At 46.3% G+C, this 25,565-nt stretch overlaps 1 protein-coding gene across 7 annotated transcripts in view; it reads right to left on the bottom strand.

Moving 5' to 3' along the window:
• Positions 1-25,565, bottom strand: part of NTRK3 (neurotrophic receptor tyrosine kinase 3) — a 358,581-nt gene that overhangs the window by 209,213 nt on the left and 123,803 nt on the right. The gene's annotated exons all lie outside the window — the stretch shown is intronic.

The following is a 25,565-nucleotide window of genomic DNA, read 5'->3' on the forward strand; positions in this document are numbered from 1 at the left end:
AAGGGGTCTTGATAAAAAGAAGGAATCTGCCAGCAGCATCCCCAAAGCAGAGCCCTTGCAGCCTCTAGAGAGTTCTGAGAAGGAAGAATGAGATCATACCCATAAAACACTCTGCCTTCCTGGGAAGAAGGATAACGTGCAGATTGTGAGCCTGGGCCTTCCCAGGGCTGGGCCATGCACAGATTCACAAATGGGACTGGGGACCACCCAGTACCTACAGCGCTAGTTGATTGAGCAATGCCCCAGAGCCCTGCAGACATGAGCGCACCTCCCTAAATGCTTGATTTACTCCCAGGGAATCACTTAGACAGTGGGAAAAATATGTCTCAGTGTTTTCTATCATTGCAAATTACTATTATTGCTTAGATTAAGCCTATCTAAACCCATCAATTGGAATCAATCTGATTGGCCAAATGTCTATTACAGAATTATTAGTAGAAATGTAATGGCTGAATGAGGGTGGAAGTCTCACAGATCTTGTTCGACAAGCAATGGCTCCCCAGCACCCACTGCCTGGGAGTTGTGGCTATGTCTAAATCGATGGCACTCTGCACCGACTTTGGCAGCATCTGTGACCATGGGCCCAGACTTCTTTTAGCAACACTGACATTCAACCATTGCAGGAAGAAATAATGAAAGCATCTCATTCTCTAAGGGGTTGATTGTCTTCATATCAACAGTCACATTTCAAAACTTAATGATCCCCTCAGAATAAGCCATGGTTGGGAAGCCACATAAAGAAATAGCTGCTATTTAGAGGGAATGTCTCAGCAAAAGTGGTCTCACCCCACCCCCTTCTTACCAGGTGCTGCACCTGACTAAGTGATTTACAGGGATCAAAGGGCTGGGCTGAAGCTTTCTGCCTTTATGACTTGACCCCTCCTAGAGCCTCTGGAGTTGATCTTCTCTAGCTGTGAACTTTCCCCATTGGGCCTTTGCCTACCCAGTGTCAATGTCATCCTGTCACTTTTGGGAAATCTGCCAGGAGTCAGTAGGAAGAAAGCAGGGTTTGCACAATTCTCAGTCCCCTTTCAGGCCTGTTTGCAATCCTATCCAATTAATTGCAGATCAACATCAAATCTTAAATATAAACTTCAAAAAATATAATAAATTGAGTAGGGCAAGAAACCCAAATAAACGGGTGCTAAACCCTCCCTGGGTTTGGAAGGCGTGAGTAGTAAGTTTAGGTCTAAAGATTTAGCCCTTGTAGTTGCGGTGCCCTTGAGGACAAGGTTGAGGTAAAGGTGAAGTTTGGATACTCCATTTTCTCCAAATTCCACTCCAAGCCCAATTCCCCTTTCTTCCTTTTTTTTTTTTTTCTTTTTTTAGTTTTTAATTTGAAATGATATAGACCCACAAGAAGTTGCAAAAATAGTACAGAGAGTTCCCATGTACCCATCATCCAGTCCCCTTCAATGGTGACATCTTACAAAACCATAATGTGTTATCAAAACCAGGAAATTGATTGGCACAATCTTACTCAGATTTCACCATAAAGCCCAGTCTCCTTCTGCAGTGGTTATCTGTCCATTTTTAGCCACCCAGCATTCACTCCCTAATAGCAACTTGATTTCCCATCAGGAAATTATCTCTCCTCCATTGTGTGTTGTGTAAGTGGGAGGATAATTTAGGGTAGCAACCTTCTAAAAGGAAGCCAAAGTGACCTTGCTCCCAACTCCCTACCCTGGAACAAACAGAGGAACCATAGGGCATCTTAACCACGCTCTTCTACAACAAGATGTTAACTGTGCTGCCAGCTTACGTCATGGAACAAAAATCTTATTCTTGCTCACTCCCAAACCTGGCCCCTGGCACCCTTTTCTTCTGCCCTGTTACATTCTGAAAGCCCCCAACACCCCTCCATCAATTACCTTTTGCACAGTTAGCCAGAATCAGTTTTTGTTGCTTATATATGAGAACGCAGGCTTAATCACCCATGATTCCTATGGGCTGAGAATGACCCAGGCTGGGACCAGGCTCCATTCAAGAAGAACTCACTATAATCTGACATAACCCCAGAGGCAGAGGCTGCTGAGGCCCCATTGCACCTCCCTGATCCACCCGAGTTCACTCACAGTTACAACAGGCAGCTTCCAGCACCTGACCGGCCTGCCTGGAGAGCCTGTGTCTTTCTTCTTTGCCTGAGGGCCTTCTCCAGCACCACAGGAGTTTGCTCAGCCCCAAGCATATACACCCTGAAGAGTGGGGGCGTTAACACCATTGGGGACAACCCAAAACTAATTGGTGGAGGATGGGGGGTCAATAAATAGATGTCCCAGTCCCTCCGTCTTGAATGAGGAGCAATTTTCATGCAAATTCCAGCCAGTTTCTCAGATGGTACCCAGCAGGGTTAAGTCCAATTGCTCCCAGGAGTCATCTTCTCACTGTCACTTCCCCTCTTGGATTCCCCAACTTCCCTTCTCTTTCCCTCTTGCTCCCTTAGGCTTCCTGGAATCACCTCCCAATAAATGACCTGCACATCAAGTCCTTGTCTCAGAGTTGGCTTTCGAGGGAACCAAAACTAAGACAGAAAGATGGAAAAGAATTTAACAGCCTGCCTAAAAGAAAGAAGAGAGAGTTTGGTAGAGCTTTGGGCTCACTGGTTGACAGTGGTGCTGTCCAGTACAGTAGCCACCAAACATGTGCGGCGATTGAGCACCCACAACATGGCTAGTGCCACAGGCTGAAATGACAATGTTTTGAATATGTTGGGTTAAATAAAATACAGTGTTAAAATTAATTTTACCTGTTTCTTTTTACCTTTATTAACATGTCTACTAGAAAATTTAACATGCGTGGATCGAATATATTTCTATCAAACAGTGCTGGTCGAAGGAATGCATCAGATAACAGTTGGGATGTTATTGCTGCTCTCATTGATGCTGTTAACAGGATAAAACGAACGTACCAGAGGACTGTGAAGAGCACCACAATTATTTATATTCCTATCTGAGTAACTTCTAGGGTAACTGTAACTCACTTATGATTCTTGTTAACGTTGGGAGCAAATGGTCAAACTCCTCTGTAAAGGGTTTTAGCAACATGTTCATCCTCACCCTTAATACAGTAATTCTACCACCAACAATCTAAGCTATGGAATAATCCTAACTAAAAAAAAAAAAAAAAAGATATGTATGAAGATGGTTACCTTATTGCTATTTACAACATTGTTTATAATGTAAGTGACTAATAAAAGGGAAATGATTAAATTTTAAAAAGAAAGATTTACTTGGATTGAAACGCATGCAATCCTTAAAAAACGATGGGTGTAACAATTACATAATAATATGGAGACTATTTATGATATGTTATATGAAAGCAAAGACACAAAATTGCATCTACAGCATGATAAATATGTACAAAGGACTGGAAGGAAATGTGCCAAGATGTAAACAGTGATTATTTTTGGGTACTAGGACAAGGGTGATTTACTGTTTTTCTCTATTTCCCAAGTTAGCTTCATGGGCATTTGCTACTTTGATAACAGAGAACAAAGAAAATGACAATCTTCTTTACAATGTGAGCTGCTAAAAGCATGTACTTGTTTGCAGAGGATGTACCATCCTACAGCGTCCTTCCATTTTACCAAATTTATGTGATAAAAGCTATCTTCTCCTCTGACGAAAAGAAACGAAGGTAAATCTAGTTCAAGCCGCTTCTGAAACAATGAGGTCAACCAAAGAAGCACAGTTTATATGTGGCAAGTGGACTGTAAGCACGAAAGAGCAACTGGAGTTTATAAGGAGAAAATCACGCCCAGCCATGGAAGTGATGTCTTTTCCTGATTGACAAAAATGAGCCAGGGGCCAAGGAGACTGAAGGCAAGATGAGAGAGTGGGACTTGAGAGAAGCTACTGACATGGCATCTACCAAAATCTTCCCAGAAAAATTAATCCAAATTGGCTGGACTACACATGCTGTCAGCTCCCAACGTTAACAAGAATCATAAGCTTTATTTACAGGGGCTTATCTTTGAAGCTACTTGTGGAGCTTCGGCAAGCCTGGTGCAGGAGCCATTAAGGCTCTTGGATGAGGATCACAGAATCCTGGGTGGGATGGAAGTACTCACCAAGAGACAGTAAACAGCAGAACTCATGAGAAAATGCAGTTTCTTTTCCTAAGCAGATGGCCCCAGTTAGCAGGTAGGCAATGGCGGGGTTGGAGTAAGGCCTAGAGAACATGTTAACTTCTTTATTAACAATCTGGAAGAAGATGTAAACAGAACATTAATCCACAAGGAATAAATCCACAAGGGCTAGAAGACTGGAGGAATAACAGAAAAGAATGGGAAGGAGCAGAACCAGGAGGAATGGAGAGTGGGAGAGGTGGGGTGTGAAGTTGTCTCGGGCACAAAAATCTAAGGAGGTCCTAAAAACGCAGTAATCAAGAGAATTGCAATGTGATATTCTAAAAAGTCAAAATTAATGCAAAAAGAAAAAGAAACATTGATTTTTCAAAATCTTGATTACTGGGTTTTTGTGTGTGTGGCACCCCCCTTAAATTTTGTGCCCAAGTTGAACGCCTCACATACCTCGCCTTAATCCTGAACAACACTCAGAAAAAGGGAGGGGATGACAAAGGATAACAGCAAAGGCCACCTAGAGAGCACAGGGGTGACAGAACATTGTAGTGAGTGGTGCAAGCCCTGGCTATCCCAGGATTGGGGCTGCAGACCACCAGGTAAGCTGAGAGGCTCCAGGAGGTGACCAGTGGAAGCACACTGGGCAGCTTATTAGCCAAAAGATGGCAGCAAATTGGAAGGAATTCATAGAACCGGGGAAAGCAGTCAAAATGTGAAGCATGATTGATTCTGGAGGAGGAAGGAAAACATGGCCCAGATGAAAAGGAAAAAGACGACTTGCAGGGGAAACATGGAAGAGAGACGGTGCCTTGCCTGCAGCACCTCGTAAAACCTGACAAAGTCTCTAATCACAAGATGGACAAGGAAAAAAAGGATACGATGGTGTATATTAAATAGGAACATGAATTCAAAATTTGGATTTTTAATTTTCCTGGCTGAACTCGTCCCTTAGTTCCCAAGTATCCCTTGAAATTCTTAAGGATTCCTGAAACAAAGAGGGCAGAATTTAAGCCCATAAAAGTGCAAAATACCAGAGCAGAAGGAGCAGGACTTCAGGAGCCCAGAGGCCAGGTTCTAGCCTGGCTCTGCCCCGGGGCAACACTGTCCTCTGAGAAATCACTTGACCTCTCTAAGTCTCCAATTCTGCATCAGAAAGGGGTGAGGGAATACTTAAAACCACTTGTCTCTTACTCTATCACCATGTTGACCTAACAGTTATTAAGTGTTCATATGAACAGGAAATGAACATTGAAACCTGAAATGTGACCCTATGTTGGGGAGGCTCACACACTTGGTGACAACCCACAGCATGGAATCTAGTCCCACATACACCTTCTAAAAAGGCTTCAGGATGTGGGGAGGGGAGTATGGAGCAGCAAGGATGATTTGGAGTTTCCCTGGCCCTTTGAGAACTCTACAGCTGGGAGCTGACCCTGAGGCTCAAGGAGGTTAGGCACTACCATGGTTACTGTTATGCATCAACTGGGCTAGACCACAGTACCCTCTTACTTAATCAAACACTCATCCAGGTGTTGTCGTGAATTGGTGTGGATGACATCTACAATCAGTTGACTTAAAGAAGATTACCTCAATAATATGAATGGGTTTCATCCAATCAGTCAGAGACTTTAAAAGCAAAAACAGATTTTTTTGAGGGGGAGAAAAAAAAAGAGAGAGAGAGAAGAAGAAACTCTGCTTCAAGACTACAACATCAACTCCTGCCTGAGTTTCCAGTCTGCCAGCCTGTCCTACAGATTTCAAACTTGCCAGCCCACACTGTTGCATGAGCCAATTCCTTAAAATAAATCAGACACAAACACACACACACACACACACACACACACACACACACACGATAGATATATACATCCTAAGGGTGTGAGGTAGGCGGAGTAGAGGATAATTTTCCTGATTCAACAGAGTGGTCAGCTTCAGTACTGCCCATGGGGTTGAAGAGGCAGAAAGACCCTAAAGATTGATCAAAGACAGAACTTCTCTCCTTCTTTGCATCAAAATCCCATCTACCCATGCCAGTCTTCCACTCTCAATAAAACCTCTAGGAGAGGAATCATAGAAGACAGTGACTTTCAAAGGACACGAGTCTTCAGTAGCCAGGCCAGCAGTCTTCCCTTCAAGAAGGTGAGGGATACAGGCATAGCGAAGCCCCCCACAGCCTCCCTTTCCCCACAGAGCCCCCACCTTAACTACAGACAACAGGCTCCATCCCCTTTGAGAGCCAAAGTGTGCAAAGAGATTCTAGATACATCCTGTAGGCCCTAGCTGGAGCAATGCAGCCCAAACTCCATTCCACGGGATGCCAATAGATAATTCTATACTACAGACATTCTTGTGTGTGCTTGGCCACTGACTTAAGCTTGCTTTGCTACTGAATTTCCTCCTGAGTCTAGTTATCTTGTTATAATGGACCCCAGCTAGCCAGACATTTCCCAGCTAGCCAGACATCTGCAGGAACACATCTGCTCTGCCTTCAACAGCAGAGTTGATCCTGGGGCATAGAATACCACTTCGTAGAATGTGTAGCTACAAACAACACTAATTTAAGATTGCCAGTTTCAGTGTGGCAAGCTTTGATGAGACGTGTGAGGCATGTATCCACCTTTCACACTGAAAGATGGTGACTTTTTGATGAATGCAGATACGTCTAGAAGAATGTTGGATGAGATTCCTTCCAGCTCAGACATGGGGAGCTTATAATTTTAAAGTTATTTCTCAACCTCCTTTTGAAATCCATTCTACTGTTTCTAATGACGATGTGCATTTCCTGAGAACAATTTTTGTCTTCCCTATTGCAATCTGAAATCATGTCTTCATAATGTTTGGCCACTTGTTCCTTGCTGTGTGGGCTTCCCTAAGTCTTTCATGAGGTTGAAGATTACAGCTGCTGACTTCTCACTTTGTCATCAGCACAATGTTTTGACTTTCGGTGAGTTGCCTTTGACAGCCTCATGCTGGTACCACTTCCCAGTTATCAGCACTAAAGTTCAGTTGCTTCAAACCATGCTGGTGCGTGCACATGTGTGTGTGTGTGTCTGTGTGCGCGTGCATGCACATTTCCGGGCTGGCTGCCCTCTCCCAGTCCTTTCTGCAGCTTGAGCCTCAGCATTTCCATGTCGTCTCCTCTCTTCCCACTGCCAACTCTGTGTAGCTGAGCTCAAGAAAACTGCAAGAGCAGCAAGGAGAAGGCATTCCTAAACATGTCCCTGCCGTCAACAGGGAGATGGGAAGGAGACCATGGGGACAAGCCTTCCACCTGGAAGGACTAAGAGGTCAGAACAAAGGGGTTAATTTTCTCTCACCCATCCTTTTATGTTTAGAAGACAGAACACCCTTACTCTGCATCTGCAAGTTGGGCTGCTACCTAGCCTGATAGAACTCTGCTGGCTGTCACTCGACTTGGTGGCAAACCCTGAGATTCTCAAGTCCCAGCACTCTTGATGGATTGATGTCTCCATAGACATTAGCCAACAGAAGGTTGTGCAGGGACTCTGCTTACTAAGCCTTCATTCATCTTCCCAAATGACGAGGAAGGATCATCATAAATAATTCAAACTAAACTACACTTACAGGGAGAAGCACATTCCGGTGAGGCAGAGGACGTGATTGTTATCGCAGGTCCTCCCACCTGCTCTCAGCATCGCCGAGCCCAGGCACCTGCTGCAGCTCTCCTGCATGCTGGGGGCATTGGCCTGACTGTCCATGTTTACCACCTCAGAAATGTCCACCCAGAATGAAGGGAGCGTTGAAGGAAGGGCCACTGACCTAGCTACTGCTGCTGCCTTAGAGTCACAGAGGGTTAGGGCTGGAAGAAAGCTTTGTGGTGAGGTGGCCCAGCCAGCTGACTCATTTTAAGTCATGAGAATGAAAAACCAGAGAGAGCAGTAACTGGCCACGGTCACACAGCCTTTCAGCCCAGAGGCCGGAGAACTGTGCCGGCTTACTGCTGGTCTGGTAGTCTTCACATCAGTTCCTGACAAGCTCACTACTGCTTCTCTAGATCTGAACTTATGAGCAGTGCTATGCTTCACACAGACATGTATAAAAATAACTCCACAAAGTATTTAAGTGCATGAAAAGAAAGGTACCTCACAAGCACGCACACGCACACACGTACACACAACAGAAGTGTGGCCTTCCTCCCACCTATGAGATTTCTAAAAATATGCCCATGGTGACCACTTTCTGGGTGCGGTCCACGTGGGAGTTGCTGGGCTGAATGCTTCCCACACTCAGTCAAGTTAATCCTCTAAAACCCTATCGTGTAGCACTATGCACATTTACAGATGCGGACAACTGAGGTTGAGAGTTTAAGGGACCCACCCAGTCACAAAGAAAGTATCAAGTCTAGGACTCAAATTCCAGTCTTACCCCATAGTCACTGCTTTCCACTGCCTCCGTCTTACTCTACTAGCCTTTGTGGATGTGTATATATGTATATGTCTAAGGATTCTGCTGTCAAGATGACATGTTTTCACTTGGGTCTACCCCAGCTTCTCCAGTGGTTTCTGCTCCTGGAGGGGCTGAGTCCCTCAAGGTCTCTGAAATGCCCCACAGTGGGTGATCCATAATTGCTGACTGATGCGGTGGCGGCTCTCACTGCCAACAGGACAAGGTTAGCTCGGCTTCTGCCAAGTCTCTCATATCTGATGCTTCCTAAGCAAAGCCGGGCTGAAAACACGCACAGAGGGAGCTAAGCAGGGCCAAGCAGCTGAGAAGGCTCAGCCCGCGTCTTTCTTACACTTTCACGTTTTGTAAATGCACTTTGCCCCTTTGCCAGGTAGCCTCCGGGCAAACGGATTAAATTCTGAATTAACCAAACAAAACGGTATAATGTACAAGCAATGTGAAAGGAAGAAAGCAAGGAAAAGAGAAAAATGAGCTCTGCAGAGTAGGAAAAGCTAAAGACATGGGCCTATTGAATAAGATGTTAAAGGAATATTGTTAAATTTTAAAAGGTGAAAAAACTATATGGATTGCTCAAGACAGTTTTCATTTAAACATGTGTTAAATATGCATGTAATACACTTAGGTGCAGATCTATACTTACACAGGTATGTGTGTGCATACATACGCATTCACGTACATGCCTTCACATACATTATACTAACAAAGGGAATCAAGGCACTTGTCTTCCTGGTGCTATTACATGACTTGGATCCACAGTTTTAAGAGCTTCTGTTGGTCTGGAAGGACAGCAGAGGTAATGGCAGCCCCCCATCGCCTCCCCATGCACACCAGGACTGTCTCCAAGCTTCACAGGTTCCCTGGGGAAAGCCAAGCAGCGGCAACAACCAGCTCTGAGAGCCCTCCCTGGCCACCCTGGCCCAATCACGCTCCATTCTTGGTCTGCCGAGAGTAATCACAGAGACAGGAGCCCAAAGCCTATCCACTTGCAGGCAGACATGTCTACTTGGAAAGGATGGATAGAGCCCGCCTGTGTGCAAAATCCTCTGTAGGGAATGGTGAAATGAAAACAGTACAGTCTCAGGCCTGAAGTCACCAAATAGAACACAGTGTCATCACTAAGTCCCAGTTGGTAGTGGAGAGACCAGGCTGGACGTGCTCAGAATCTGGGGTCCCAGACACCAACAAGGTGGAGAGGGGCAAGCAAGTGGGGAACACCCCAACAGCAGACAAGCGGAGGACCCCAGGGCAGAGAGCAAGTGACATGGCAGAGATGCAGTGGTGAGCAAGCAGGGCAGACCAAGGGGCTAACCATGATGGTACCGGGAGATGCCTGACAGCAGCACATAGGCAGGGATCCCAGTTGCTGGACACACAGTGTCAGGTGGAGAGATTCCAGTCTGAAAGAAAGGGCATGACTCCAGATTCTGAAAGGCACTCTATTCTCTTAAAAACGCTGTGCTCATTAAGAGCAAAAAATGTGCCTTAGTCACATCAGCATCCCCCAGTGCCAGCCCTGTACCAGCACAGAGGCCTTCCACAGAACCTACAGAATGTCAGACACCCCCACATGCACTCCTGCCATTCAGAGGAGCCAAATCTGTGAGTCAGGAACTAAGAACCACCATCCCTGCCTGACGGGAGGTCACAGACTCCCCTGGCCTCCTGGACACACAGCAAAAAAGAAAGTCCACTGCCGTCGCCCTCAGCCTCTGGTCTCTCAGGATGCAGACCCGGGGGTCCTGAAAGGAATAGCCAATTTACGCAACAGATGCTCCTAAGAACCCCGACTTCCCATTAGCTCCATCATCCTCACCTCATGCTCCCTCTAATCCGCCCTCTCCAACTGATGGACTCACAGAATGTTACAACTAGAAGGGACCTTGGGTGCCATTTAACTCAGATCTCTCCAATTATAGTGGAAGAAAGTGAAGCTTACAAGGTATGCAAAGATAGAGTGTAGCCAGAGCTAGAACCCAGATTTCTACACCATTCCATGACACTTCCCAAAATAAAAATTGCAGGGGCCAGAAAATAGACTCGGGTCTCCATCACTGAATGCTACAGCCTTGCTAAGCCAGTGTGACTGGCAGACCAGTAGTATCGGCCTCACCTGAAAGCTTGTGAGAAATGCAGAATTTCAGGCCTTATCCTAGACCTATCGAGTTAGAACCTGCCTCTTAACAAGATCCCCTAGTGCTGTACATGCACAGTGAAGTCTGAAAAGCTCTGAACTAGAGAATTCTCCCCACAATTCACTTGTGCAGTCAGGCAAGAAAGAATCCCTCCCTCTCTGTGCCCACCCCACCCATCTCTTTTTCCCAACCCAATAGAGTGCCTGGAAATTGATGGCGATAAAAAAAAAAAAAACAATAACAATGTTCCCATCTCTACTCAGTGAATGCTTCTTCCCCCATCCGCAGGGAGCCTTTGCAAGGCACTTATATCTCTCCGTTAAGCAAACAGCACAGCCGCACATAGTAGAACAGGTGGCAGATTGCTGGCGAGGGCCCCAGTGAGCAGTGAGAAGGCTGGGTCATTAAATACTGCAAGTGGACAGGTGTGGCAACCAGCCCTCATGCAGAGGGCGGTGGAAATCGGGGGTACCGGTCTCCTCCCTGAAGGAGTATGATGGAGGAGGGGGAGAAGAGACCAAAACGAAAGGACAGAGTGAGCCAGCCCCACCTTTCCAACCTCGACTCCTGGCCCTTCGTCCTTAAACCAACATTAAGCAAGTGGCTGGCTCATCCTTCCTGAAGCTCATCTAAGAAACAGGGACACCAATTCTTGCATCACAAGTTCGTAGTGAAAATCAAATGAGAACATGTAGGAAAAGTGCCAAGCACAGTGCCAGAGACAGAGCAGGGGCCTGATAAAGGGAGCACCCCCTCCACATTTTCAGCCCTCCAGCCCTCCCATCTCGTCAAGTTCCAAGGGTTTGTGCTCTGTCAGGAAGAGGCAGGGGAGCCATGACAAAGGTTCATGGCCTTTGCTGCCCACTGAAATCACCTGGGCAACTTTAGGAATGACTGGTGCCTGGATCCTGCCCAGGGGGAGTAGCCCAGCCTTTGGAATTTTTAAAAGATCCCCAGGTGATTCTAACATAGGACCAAAGCTGTAAACCATACCATAAAGGGACCTATGGGTTACTGACAGCTTTTCTGAATGGAGCAAAAATCATAATTATTTCTCCACTTACCACATTAATTGAGTGATTACTAAATGGCCAGGAACTCAGCTGATTGCTTTATAAACACGATTTCACTTAATTCTCACAAAACCCTGTATGGCAAGGATTATCCCTGTCACTTTTCAGCTGAGGAAATGGAGTCCCAGAACAGTTACCAAGTCACCTTGAGTCCCACAACTCCTATGCAGCAGAACTGGGATTCGACCCCAAGCCTGTCTAGCTCTAAGCTCTAGTGAGCCCCAGTAGCATGACCAGGGAAGAAATCTTAGCAGTATGGCATGGAAAAAGAAACCATAGGATTGGTTGGATTCTGCACAAAGTGCTGGGTACATTAAGGGAGAAAAGGACGAGCTGCCATGGGGGTGGGAAAAGGGAGCCATGCATGGGAAGACCTGTTAGCTGCAGGAGAATATTCCTGACTCTGTTTTACAGGCAATCAAGAAGCACCAAAAGGAAATATCCCAGATCACATGTCCCATCACAGTAGAAACAAAACTGGGAGTGCTGGTGGTCGGGGGAGGAACTCCAGGTTTCAGCCTTTCAGGTGCAAAGCCCAAAGTCCCCAGAGAACACTTATGCACCCTGTGCCTTAGGCCAATTGCTGACATTGGTGTTGCTGTGGTGAACAAACCCTACAGTCAGTCTACTGGGGGAGGCAAGCACTGATCACACGCTCCCGTCAATAACTGCACAAGCACTAGTGAAGAAAGGTGCAGGCAGACACCTCCGTCTTAGGGAGCACACAGCCCTGGTAGCAGGAGTGGAAAGCCTGCAGCGCAGAGAGGCTGGGAACTCGGCAGGGCAGACCATCCTGGGCTGAGCTGCCGTTCAGGTGTGTTGGCTTTTTTTTCTTTCTTAAGAGCAGGTGAGAGCCTGGGGTGTCTGGAGCAGGGAGTAGGACACAACCCAATTTTTACTTCAAAGCAATGACTCTGGTACTATGACTGCAGACTACAGAACACATCCACACCAAGGCCAGGGCCAGAGGGATGTGAGAGGTCTGGCTAGAAAGCTGAGGTGGGAGCTTGGAGAGAATGGAGGGGTGGTGGTGTGCAAAAAGAGAGGGAGTGCTGCTTAGGTCACAGTGACAGAACTGGGGCTGTATAAGAGCCAGGAGGGGTTGAGGGGCAGGGACTGGCCAGGGGGAAGAAGGTGTCTAGCATGAGTCCTAAATCTAGCTGAGATAAAAATAGGATGAGAGGTCACCACTGGGCATGGTTTGGGGCACGTGGGCACATTCGGGCTGCTTCTTTACACCTGCCTCAGCTGCCTCTTTGAACCTGGGTCAAGCCCTCCCCAGGCAGGTGGTTAGAGTCACAGAAAAGGGGTTCCTGCCAGGATGTACTGTGTTGTTTCCAGGAGTACCACATACTTGGAGAAACAGGAAGACAGCAGAAAAGGATGGGGGCGTGGATTAGAGGGCCAGAAGCAGGGCCACAAAAGGCGCCACTGACCTGCAGTCAAGTGTCTGCCTGAGGCCGGATAAGCAGCTTATTAACTGATAGGAGGAAAGTACGCAGCTGTTAGCTTGGAGAGTTTGCCACTGGTTTGTGAGCAGGCAGGAGGCTCTCAGATGACAGAACAAAATGAAGAAAAATATGTCAAAGAGTTTTCTGCAGTCCCTGGAATGGGGACCCTCCAAGGCTCCCTGCAGCCCCGGGTCTCCTTATATCCTGCCTTTAAAATGCATGACAGTGGCTAAGACCATGCAGCTTTGGAGCCAGCCAGACCTAAAGAGCCTACCAGGGTTCTTTGAATCTCAGTTTTCTCATCTGTGAAAAACCAGATGATCATATCAACTTCAGAGGACTGCTGTGGGGATTCCTGATTGTTGTAATAATGGTAATAATTACATAATCCGCTACTATTTGACTGAGCAGTTACTGTGTTCTGGGAACTGGGTTCTAGGCTCTGGTTTCTGTTTTATGTCCATTATCTCAGTTAATCCAATAAGCAGCTCGAGCCTTCAAGATTTTATGTAATCAACCAACATCTCCAGTTAAACTAGGCATTCTATAAATGTTAGCCACTGATACTTTTATAAGAATAACCTCAGAGGGAGCCAACATCGCCCATACTGCTACCTGGCGATGCCGTCAAGCTGCACCACCAGCCTCAGAGGCTGGATCCAGCCGAGGGGATGTTGCCTTCTCCTCGAGTCAGGAGGAGGTAAGGCTCAGGCATGCTGGGGTGGGGAGAAGGGAGAAGGCAAGCGATGGTCCAGTCGGCAAAAGGCTGCCCTCTGCCTGTCACCCTGGTCCATCCCTGTCCACAGATAGGTGAGGTACCAGTCTTTCTCCACGGGCTCCAAGCAGGGTGAATGCTGAACAGCAGCCAGTCTGGGAACTTGTGTGGTCACTGGGCGAGGGCCACAAGAAACTCTCCTGTCAGCAGCCTGGACCTCAAGGCTCTTGGGCACAGTACTGGGAGACGCAGGACTCAGAGCAACAGGACTCAGACTGTCCAGCACAGTGGCTGGAGCTGTTTCTATGGCAACAGCGCTCCCCTGCTCTTCAAGAAAGTGAATTCAGCCATCTCAACCTAAGCACTGATCACAGCACCTGGCAGACTCCAAGCCACCCAGGACCCCACTCCGCTGAGGCACCAGGGAGATGCAGAGCAATCCGAGGATTTGTCCCACCACCAAGTGCATGGCCGTGGCTATTTGTCCTCAGCCTGAGGACCCAGAGAGACGTGTGAGCACTTTATGCCCTAGGAACAGATTCAGAAATCATTCTTTCCTGAAGGCCAGAGAGAAATAGGACTATAACATTATAATGTCTTCCCCAAGTCTGCATTCAGGCCAACCCACCATTACCAACCATGTAATCACTTCATCTCTTTAAATTGCCTTGTTGGTATAACAGAGCTAACAGCTACTGTGCAGGGTTGTTTTAACGTTTAAGTTGTGCCTGAAAAGGGCCAGGCATATAATAAGTACTCAATTAATGGTAGCTATTTATACTATAACCTGTTTCTTCAAATATAAGAAGCTCTTGGAAGGCTCCCCCACCTTTGATTAATTTTTTAAGTGTAACAGGTCGATCTACAGCTGAGGTCTGAAGCTATGGCCTGTAGGTCTAACCTAGCCCAACACCTGTTTTTGTAAATAAAGTTTTATTGGAACACAGTCAGGCCCATTCATTTACATGCTGCCTACAACTGTTTTCATGCTATAACAGCAGCACTGAGTGGTTGCAACAGAAACCACACGTCCAGCAAAGTCTAAAATATTTATCTTGCCCTTTATGAAAAAGTTTGCCAGGTCCTGATCTACACTAAAGTTTTTCAAACATTAATGAGTATCATAACCACCTTGGATGTTTTGTAAGAATATAAATTCCCAGGGCATACTATCAGAGTATTGGAGTCAGCCCCCACCACCAAAGACCCAAAAGCAGGTGGCCCAAAGACACATTACGAGGAACCCTGGTCTGTGCAGCCAGCAATCCTAAGTGACAGCAGAGCCACAATTTCCCCCATGATGGGGCAGACGGACCCTGGGTGGGAAGGAAGTCAGCTTCTGGATCCACTAAGGGAGTGCAGGCTGTCATCCCCAGGACCTTGGCTGTCCTCAAGGATGTCAGGTTAGCTTTGTTTTGTTTTTAAGGTTCAATTCAGAAAACTTGGAAGAAAAAGAAAAAAATCACAAAGCATAAAATAAAAAAGCAAAAGCATCTATAATCCCAACTCCCAAAGATAACTACTGTTTCCATTCTGACCTATAATTCTATAGTCCTAGTATTTTTCGTAGGTATATGTGTGAAAACATTTTCTCTTTATTTTACAACAACAAAAATGAGATTACAAAAATTGCTTGCAGTCTTTTCTCACTTGGAAGTATATTGTAAACATTTTCACATGTCAATAGATGTTCGAAATAACATTCTTGGTATGCAACAGTAAAAATGGGATGCAGCAGACCTCTATGAACTGATACGAAATAATCTCAGAGATAGATTGTTAGCAGAAATAATGTGGCACAGAACAATGTAAATACAAGCTTGCATTTGTGTAAAAGCGGCAGGGAAACATCCTTGTGTAAGCACTGACGATCTCTGGAAAGATACGGAAGAACCTTTAAGTAGTGATTATCCCAAAAGCAGGAAATTAGGGAGAGACTGAGACTTACTTTTTACCACATTATCTTTTTTACTATTAAGCTTTCTCGCCATTTGTATGTGAGTCCTTTCAGAAATATTAAAAATCTATTTTTAAAAATTGTCGGTTTTAAGGTCTGCCTTGTATTACATCACATGTATGGACCATAATGTAGTTAATTAGCCATTTATTGTTAGATATAACTTTTTAAGTAAGTCACAGTGGGGTAAACATCCATACACATAAATATGAATAGCTATCTCTGACTATTAGGTTAAACTCTCAGAAGTGGGGTAACTGGAACATGCACTTTCACGATTTTAGGCTTTTAATAAAAATTGTCAAGCCACCTTCCAGAAAGCCTGCCCCAGTCCACACACTTGCCAACAAGAAACGTGAGTGTCCGTGTTCCTACTCTCTCGGGTGGCCCCTAATCCCTAACAGTGCTTCTTTCAGAAGGCAGCAAGCTCCATGCACAGCCCAACAGGCAGGCTCTGCCCCCTGCAGAGCAAGCCCGGAGTGGGGGTGGTGCTGTTGGAGCCATTCCACACATGCTCAAGTCTTGCCTGCCCTTCCTAGAGGCCAGGCCAACAATGGGGTGCCCCTCCACACCCCCTCAACTCGTCCAAGGCCAAGCCACTGAACTCAACTTATTTGGAAAGATTCACTTTGAAAGGCAGTCCTGGAGCCCCCCGAGTGCCCTCCTTGGGGCTTCAAGTCAAGGCCTGCTGGCAGACAGACAGACGCTGGCATTCATCTTCCCCTGCCTGGGAACAGACTTGTATGGCTGTGCAGCGCAGAGGCTGCTCAGAACTCGAGATGACTGTCAGGTACAGAGGCTTAGCATTTCCAGGACTGGTAAAGAAACTGCTCCAGTCTTCGGCCAACTATGCAACTCCTATTCCACAGTAAATTGGAGGGCAGGGCAGGCTTCCAGTGTAAATACCAACTGCCAGAGCAGAAGGACTAGAAAGAATGGGATTCCAGACACCACCAAGGGCCATGTCTCTGAGGCCAGCAGGTAGCCTGGGCAGCCCACCAACTTAACCCATGGGTCTTCCTCCGCCTACTGACAGATCTGCTCTTATCCACGCTGGGGTCTGCCAGCCCAAGCCCTTCCAGTTCCTGATAGCCCCCACCATTTCCTTCAAAATCAGTTGTGGGAGGAAGAGCAAACAGGACATGGAATCTAGAAGAAGAGAGGAATTTAAGCCCCAACAGCATGAGGCACTTTGGGCTGGAAATGCCATCCACTGACTGCTGGCTTCTCTAGGGTTCTGCCCCCACCTCCCTTTAGTGGGAATGTCAGTGTTGATTGACCTTGCAGTTGTTACTAGGGTCAACTGAGGCAGCATGCCTTCTAGGTGTCCTTGTGTGAAAGGAGATGGCAGCTTGGTTTTGCACCAAGTAAGCCACAAACTGCTTTAGGAAAGAAGAGAGGCTTATTTACCCAAAGAAGGTAGAACTGAAATGCCTTAGAAGTAGTGGCCATATTTTACAATCTTACAGTCACAAAAACTCAGCCTTCAAGGCAGGTTCATTTTGCTAACGGTGCACAGAAAAACTACAAAAAGCAGAGAGGTGACCTAAGTCCCCAGGTCGCAGGCCTGAGGTCTTCCCCAGTGGCTTAGCCCCTTGTTACTCAAAGTGTGGTCCATGGAGCAGCATCCTCTGGAAGCTTGCAATAAATGCTGACTCTCAGCCCTTCCCCTGACCTGTTGAATCAAGATTTGCATTTTAACAAGATCACCAGAGTCCTCCAGGATTTATGTGCACATTAAAGTTTGAGAAGCACTGGCCATGTTATCATCCACCGTTTCTGTATAAGTACAGGATGGTGGTTCCTAAACCCTAGAGGATCGTGTGTCCCTAGGTACAGGATGGTGGTTCCTAAACCCTAGAGGATTGTGTGTCCCCCCACTCACCCCAGGTCTGACTGGGTGGGTGTGGGGTAAATCCCAGGCAACTGCATACTTAACAAGCTCCTACTGCGATGGGACCAGATGTTCTGCAGACTACATAAATGACCTAGGGAACCAGTGAAATATGGAGATACATCTGGATTTAGGCCATCAATCCTCAACCTTGGCTGCACATTGAAATCACCTTAGGAGTTGAAAAAGCAGGCTCTGCCTGATTTAATGGATCTGGGGTGTGGTCTGGGTTTTGGGATTTAGTAATTTCAACAGGTGTTTGGAATGTGCAGCTAATAATGAGAACTACTGATTTAGAATGAACTCATTTTAAAACCTGGTTTTGATACTTAACAGCTACATGACCTTGACTGAGTTAACCACTCTGAGCAGCTTTCTCATCTTTAAAATGGGGATAATGGCCACCTAGGAGGACTCAATATTTTAAGATATACCTGTATTAGACACCTGGTACACAGTAGATACTCAATAAATATTCCATACCTCCCATTCTGTTCCCCTACTATGATTAGAAGTGAAAAATCAACTTATATTCGTGTCTTTACCCAAAAGACCAGCTTGTCTCTAAAAAGGAAGCAGTGCAATATGATTCCTTCATCACCTTTCAGGAGAAGATAAAAGAACAGGACCTGAAACCATGCTGGATTTCGTATTCAGGGAGCAGAGCTGGTTTCACGGGCATGTGCCCTGGCTCCATGCTCAGAAGAGCCCCACCCTTGGGGTTTGAAGCTCTGCTGACATGTCTTGAAATTCTAATACTTTATGCACATTTTGCACTAGGCCCCACAAATTAAATAGCCAATCCTGTCAGGGAGGAAGCCACCTCTGGCTTGTGGCAGCAGAGTTAATACAAGAAAAATAAGTAAATAAAGAGGCAGACACAAGAGTAACTTGATTGATCCCTCTAAATGTACTGGGGTAGCCAGAAAGGGAGAAAGATTGTCATTAACCCTTCTGAGTACAAGAGCCAGGGACAGACCAATCTGAGGATCCTCTTGCTTTTCCCTGGAATCTCCAGGCCTGGAGCAGGTGCAGACACACCTGGTTGCTGGAACCACAGCTGGCTGAAGGATGCTATTCCTCCACCTGCAGCACACCCCTCCTTACCACCCCGCACAGCTCATCCCCCATGACAAGCATGCAGCACCACAGACAGCAGGATGAAAAGGAGCTGGGGCCAGGGATCTGCAGCAGTTGGCTTGGCGGTGGTTGGTTGTTTTCGGCGTGTGGTTTTCTCGTCTGGTCCAAAAAAAGTGTTTGCTAATGAACAGTTTTTTTGATCTCTCTGCTTTGCTGCCTGTGGTTTCGAGGGCTGCTCTTTGGACATCCTAAAGAGTCCTCTGCAGAGTTCACAGGAGAATGGGCTGTGTACGCATAGGACTTGGACACTGCAGCCACATGACAGCTTCTCATTAGCCAAAGCCCATGGTCACACCTGCTTGGGGCAAGCAAAAGCTCCCAAGACCCACAGGAGAAGATGCATAGAGAGAAAGAATGGGCCGTGAGAAAAAAGGAGGGTTCTGTCAGAGTAGTTTCTGCAACTTGACTTTGCAAAAGCAAAAACCATCTTAGGTGAAGAACAGTGTGAGAAAGTCAAGGCTGGCAGCCCCCTCTACGCTTGGTTTTCCATCCTGGTACAACAATACAGCAGGATGTCTGGATTAGTGAGGAACTGTGTCACCATTACTTTTGATGGATACCAAAATAACAAAGTTGGTGAAATCTTTAAGAGCAGAAATTAGTACGAATTTGTTTTTATTCCTAGGTTTAAAAATCCCATTTGCTAACTCATCTTCTGATATATTTTCCCTAGGTGTGAAATTACTGCAACAATCAACACTTTTGGGAAAGCCTGGTTACACCCACAGTAGGGCATAAGGCACATGACTGTCATCTGTCACATGGGTATCAGGGGACCAAAGGTTGAGAACTTCTAAATGGAGATATCAAAGGAATGTTAACCCTGTGGGAGTCAGTTGCCCCACAACATGGATTAGTAAGCACTGTGTTCCACTGCCAAAATTAAATGAATCAGAGAGGCAATCACTTTAGCTATAGAGCCAAGTATATTGGCCATCCTTGGCCCTGCTGAACAGGATACAGGGGCCTGCCAAGAGTAGCCAGCGAGTAGGTAGCCACAGAAGAAAAACTTTCCATATCAGACTGTAGTTCTAGGGATTTCCCTTCAAATAGGAGAGTCAGAGCTGGAGACAATTGGCTCCCTAGAGCCGCAAGAGCAAGGAATGAGGATGGGAGGAATGGAGCGGTCCAGGAGCACACCAGTAGTAGCCGTGGGGGGACTTCTATGATGATTCATTGCACACCTGCAAAGCCCCACAAAGGACAGGGCAGTAAATGCAGGCCACCAAAACACACATTGCCTTCCAGCCTTCTCAATGCTCTGGGGCGCCACCTTCTAGTACTCAGTCATCAAGCAGGAAGGGGCTTTTTGTCTCTAGTCAGAGCTTCTCAATGAAGTCTAAAGCAGAGAAAAGGAAGCAGGAGGCTCCTGTCTTCCATTGATTTATGTCTTGCCTGTGGATTTGCCACAAACTTAACCTATTTAATTTAGACTTGGATAAATGTTGAGTGTTTTGGTGGGGGGTGGGAGGATTGGAGAGTCTGTCCAAGCATTGGAAAAGAGGAAAAGGGTATGTGAACAGTTGTTAGAAGAATACAAGGACTTTAGGATAACGACACAGGAAATAAAGCCAGAAACCATCCTCAAAATTATGTTCAAAGAATCATCTTACACCAGGAGTCCCAAGCCAGGAATCCCAAGTGCAGGATCACTGCAGGGGCCAAAGGTATCTTCCTCCCTTGCACACCTCAATGCAGAGAAGGAAATAGAAAAAAGAAGTCAAGAAAGAAGAAAATAAACAAAAAGAAAGAACAGACATATTTCAGGGAGTCAGGAAACCCAATTTCTTTACTCAGTTTTATTTCTGCCTTGCACTGCTCTTGGCTTCTGGTCCCCTGTTAAATACAGGTTAAATAAGTATAGTTCACAGAGCAAAAGAAGTCGTCCTACTCAATGACACCAACAGTGCCCTCACTCAGGGTCCAGGCCCCTTTCAATAGGCTGAGACATCTTCTAGCCACACCCCATTCTCCTTGCACCCATCCCCCCGCTCTGCATTCATGGGTACAGACACACAGACACTATCCCGCTGGGAAAGACATACCAAGTGAGAGCATCAAACCTTAGAAATCCAAGATGCCTCCCACCCCTACCTCCATCTGCCTGGAAGAAACAATCCTCAGTCCAATCCTCCAAGTTTAGGAGAGAAGGCAGGAATGACTCCTTCCCAGGCCTAATCATTCCCTTAACCAAACAGTTAAACCAGAGGGATAACAAGACCATTCAACGCGGCAGCAGCCCCCGAGATCTTTTGGCAGGAGCCAGCCCCTCCAAATCAAGACTCTGGCGTGATTGTACAATCCACTCGGAGGACAGTTACCATCTGTTTATGGAAAAAATGTTAATAACCCCCAAGCATAATCAAATAGGCAACCACTTTACTTTAAGTACCTATTAACTAACGCTAATTTACAATGGAACAGGCCTGCCAGTGCTCATCCACAGGCCCATCAGAGGCACCAGCACGCATCCAACCATCAGGAGGAAAAGCCAGCGGCTGCTGATGAGGCACTTATGGCAACACCAGAAGCCCCAGCAGCCGTCCCTCATTCCCTTCCTTCCCAGACGTCCAGCTTCCGCTGTCCCACCACACAGTCTCCACCATGTCCGGAAAGAAATGAAAGAAATACTCTCAGCCTGGGAACAAAGGTGAGATTCCTCCATCAGCTCCTACATTTCCCCCAGGCTAGGTTGAGAAAAGTGTAAAGCCCCATTCAAGTGGGACAGCGTTCAAAGATAATTAGAAAAAGCATTGGAAGAACTGAACTGATTTATTCACAATCCACCTTCATTTCCCAGTCCTTCCCAGGCTCTCTGCACACACCAACTATGCAGGGAAGCGGGGCCAGGATGCTCCAGCAGCTGTGTGCTCTGGTATGTCAGTTCTCTGGGTCTCAGTTTCCTTATCTGTAGAATGGGGATATTAGCCCAATAAGCCTAAGGTCTGTTTCAGCTCTAAAAAACTCTTATTCTGTTTCCTCCCTGGGAGTAAGAGGAAGCCAAGAAGTATGAGGTTAATTCTCAGAGTATCTCTGATCTAGAAGCATTTAAAGATACAAGGTAGTCATGAGAAAAAGAGGCCAAGTAATGTGTACTCTTTACAGGCTGCAAAAGATCCACATGCTTGCTTCTTTCCCCATTCAGTAGTAATGATACGCACCTTATGTGAAAACTATAGGGCATATTTTATTACTGTTCAGGCATGCTAGCATCTTCTACCTGGTCTTGTTCTAACCACCACGTGAAATGAGGGTGGTGCATTGGGGTGTTCCAGGGCACTTGGATGGGGCAGCCAGGACAAGGTCATGTGTGATGCCAGGACAGGTGGGTGGGGCTGCAAGGTAGGGAGTTCTAGACCTAACTCAGCCTAATCAGACTACGAAACTGGCCTCAGTTTCTTCATCTGTAAATACGGACACTGTTAGGTCCCTGGAACTGAGAACCTGACTTTCAGAAAGCCCCCACCCTTCGGTTTTGTTTCTCTGTTTTGTTCCTCTAAGTTTCTATCTCCCTAAGTCTCTGTTTTCAGGAGCGGGCTGAGCAGGCCGTACCTAGAGTGTAACATTGTAACTGTTTCCCTCTGTTAGCCCAAGGTTTCTGTCTCCTGAAGTCTCTGTTCCCATGAGCAAGCTGTACCTGGAATGGAACATTGTGACAGTCTTCTTAGGCTAGGCCAGATGCCAATCTTAACCCTACGAAAGGGACACCTGACTGCCTCTCGGTGCTGACGCCATTTTTCAGCTCAACCCAGCAGGTCTGCTTGCCGCTTGCTAATAAAATCCTTTCTTCCTTTACCTGGCTAGCACCTCCTTCCTCAGCGACCTTACAGAGATACAAGAGGCTCCACTTAGGTCATTGTCATGGCCTTTTGATGCCTAATTTGAAAATATTTTGTGAGGATGGACTTGGCACAAATTCTGAACCATCTCACTTTCAGGCCCAGGATGCACTGGCACAATATAATTTTTTTTACATATTTCCCTGTTTCCAGTAAATAGCGCCTATCCTGAACCTAACAAGTACCCACCTCCCAATCATTCTGGCCACCCCATGATCTGGCAATCAAAGAGTTAAGGCCTGGCACAGTGGGGATCCTCAGGGGCCCTGCTCCAGCAGGAGGGCTGGCTGATTTGTCAGTGCCCAGGCCATATCAATTACTCTACGGATCACCCCTGCAACTCTCAGGCACTTGGCTTTATCAACAGCAAAAAGACACCCCCGTGATACACTCAGCTCCATTTTAAAACCTTTGTGATTCCAAGAGATGACCTCACATCCTAACGTGACCCCTCCCAAGCCAAAATTGTGATCAACAAGATGGCAGTTGATCGAGTCGGGCATAGAAAGAGAAAAACCACATGTTCTCACTTATTTGTGGGAGCTAAAAATAAATAAATAAATAAATAAATATACAAACAAACAAAGGGTTGGAGGGAGAAGATACAATAATCACAACAATTCCTTGAACTTGTTAAGACAAGTGAACACATATGATGTAATGGGAGGGGACGGGGGGGGAAGAGGAACGGGTAAAGGGACATGAAAACCAACTACAATATATACTTACAAGTTAGGATTAAAAAAAACATGGGAGGAAAATATTTTTTTTAAAAAAGATTGCAGTTGATAAAAGTAAAGAGGAATCTGAGACATCCATGGTTTCTGCTGTAAGTCATTCCTGCTCTAGTATGACAGACAGATGATGTGTGAGCAAAAAAAAAATGACAGTGCACTAGGGTGAGTGTGTGGTAAAGGCATTTGCACTTAATACTGTGTGGGACAAAAGAGGACATGGTTGAGTCTTGGGAGGGCAATCCTTCCTGGAAGGACAATAAAAGGAGCCTATAAAGGTTTATACATGAAGAAAAGAAGGGGGAATGGTACCCATGGACCCTGATCTCAATGCTCACAGCAACCCAATGAGAAGGTAGCAATATTCCCATTTTACAGTTGAAACAGAGGTTCCGAGAAGTTAAGTAACTTGCTGAAGGCAAAGAGCAATTAAGTGAAATCACAGATTCCCACGCAGATCTGAAAATTCAAAGTTGAGAATGGGGTGAATGGAAAGATACGGGGGTTCATAAGGCAGAGCTGGGGGACTTCTGGTACCCACATCATCATTCTTTTTCCTAGACTGGGATGCTTACTAGCAATAAAAGATCAAAGTTATGTGCAGTTTGAGGCATTTGCTTATTTATCCTTTAATGAGACCTAAATGCAATGCTTCCTGTGACTTAATAAAGATCAGAGAGATGCAGGCTTCCTTTAAACAAGATCAGTCGAGGATACACCATTTCATCTTGCCTCCAACTCTAACCTAACTTCTTCAGTTGCCTGACTTTAGAATAGGGGATATTTCACTCCCACCTACGAGGACGTGTTCTCCTGACCCAACCAGGCCAAGGAAGGCAGCTCAGCCTGGGAGAGGGGAGCAGGAGCCGGGAGAGGCTCTGAGGACAGCTGATGGGAGGCACCGCCCTGGGTGCCGCCTAATCCATCCGACATGGGGACACACTGTTCCAGAAAACGGATGGCAACTAATAGGAAAAACCTGCTCTCACAACACTGCCAAGCCTGTCGCAGAGTCTCAGCTGGTGGTGCACTTCCTCAGGAGAGGAAAGCAATAATAGCTCATTCTTCCCTTTGGTCAAGGCCCTAATGTTTTCTCAGGTGGAAGGAGGATGAGCTAGGAAGGTTCCTCTCATGGTTGGAAAATTTTGCACAAGCAGCAGTGCCAGGCCTCAAAGCCAGGAGCCCAAGGATTATCCAAAGATTGAAGGCTCTGAGCTCACTCAGTGGTCACCTCATCTCCTACACCTGTGAAGCCTTGTTTGGCACTCAGTGTGTGTTGGCAGAAAAAATATCCTCAGTCAAGGTGCCTGAGAGTGGTCTGATCTTATTTAAGTCATCCAACTTCTATCCCCTCTTTACAATTTGTCTGCACATGTATTTCTCTTGGTCAAAATATTTCACATAATTTCAAGAAAACCTGGCTTGCTTGCTGTGACTTGCTCAGGCTCATCATGCACTGAAGAGAGCCCAGAGGCAGAAGGCTCCTGGGAAACCTGGCAATCTGTCCTCATACTTTTTGCCCTTCTCTGCCTCTCTGGGTGTCCCTTCCTTTATATCAGTGTTCTAAACTTAATGGGAGTCCTAGAATCTTTTGAGAATATAGTAAAAGCTATGGACTAGTTCAATTTCATGTACAAACACGAAACCCCTCGCCATGTGCAAACACTCAAACATTTGCATACAAGTTCAGAGGATCACTGTCCCCGTGAATGTCATTCAAGTACCCTTCCCCAGTCCCTGAGCCCCAGGGTCAGGGCCCCCACCACAGGTGCCAGCTTATGTGTAGAAGCCATAGAAATCCATCTCTCTAGATCATTTTGTCTCACCAGAAAACAGCAGCCTAAATCTTGGCCCAGCAACTGATGGCTTATCAAGCCTTTCATCATCTCTCCCCTCCTCCCCCTCCCAACATCAGCCATCCATGGGAATCCCGGCTGGGAGTATTTCTTAAAATTCAAGTTTCAGTTTTGGAACTGGTACCCAGTAACCTTTGAGCCATTTGGTCACATCCGTCTCTGGGACCACGCAGGTGGATGCTAATTCACCATGTTAACCCCTTTCATGCCAGTCCCCTTACCCAAGCCCTGGCGGAGAGCCACATCCCACTCCCTCACCCCTGCCATA

This window comes from Cynocephalus volans, chromosome 3 (assembly GCF_027409185.1).
Source record: "Cynocephalus volans isolate mCynVol1 chromosome 3, mCynVol1.pri, whole genome shotgun sequence".
NCBI classification, from domain to species: Eukaryota; Metazoa; Chordata; class Mammalia; order Dermoptera; family Cynocephalidae; genus Cynocephalus; species Cynocephalus volans.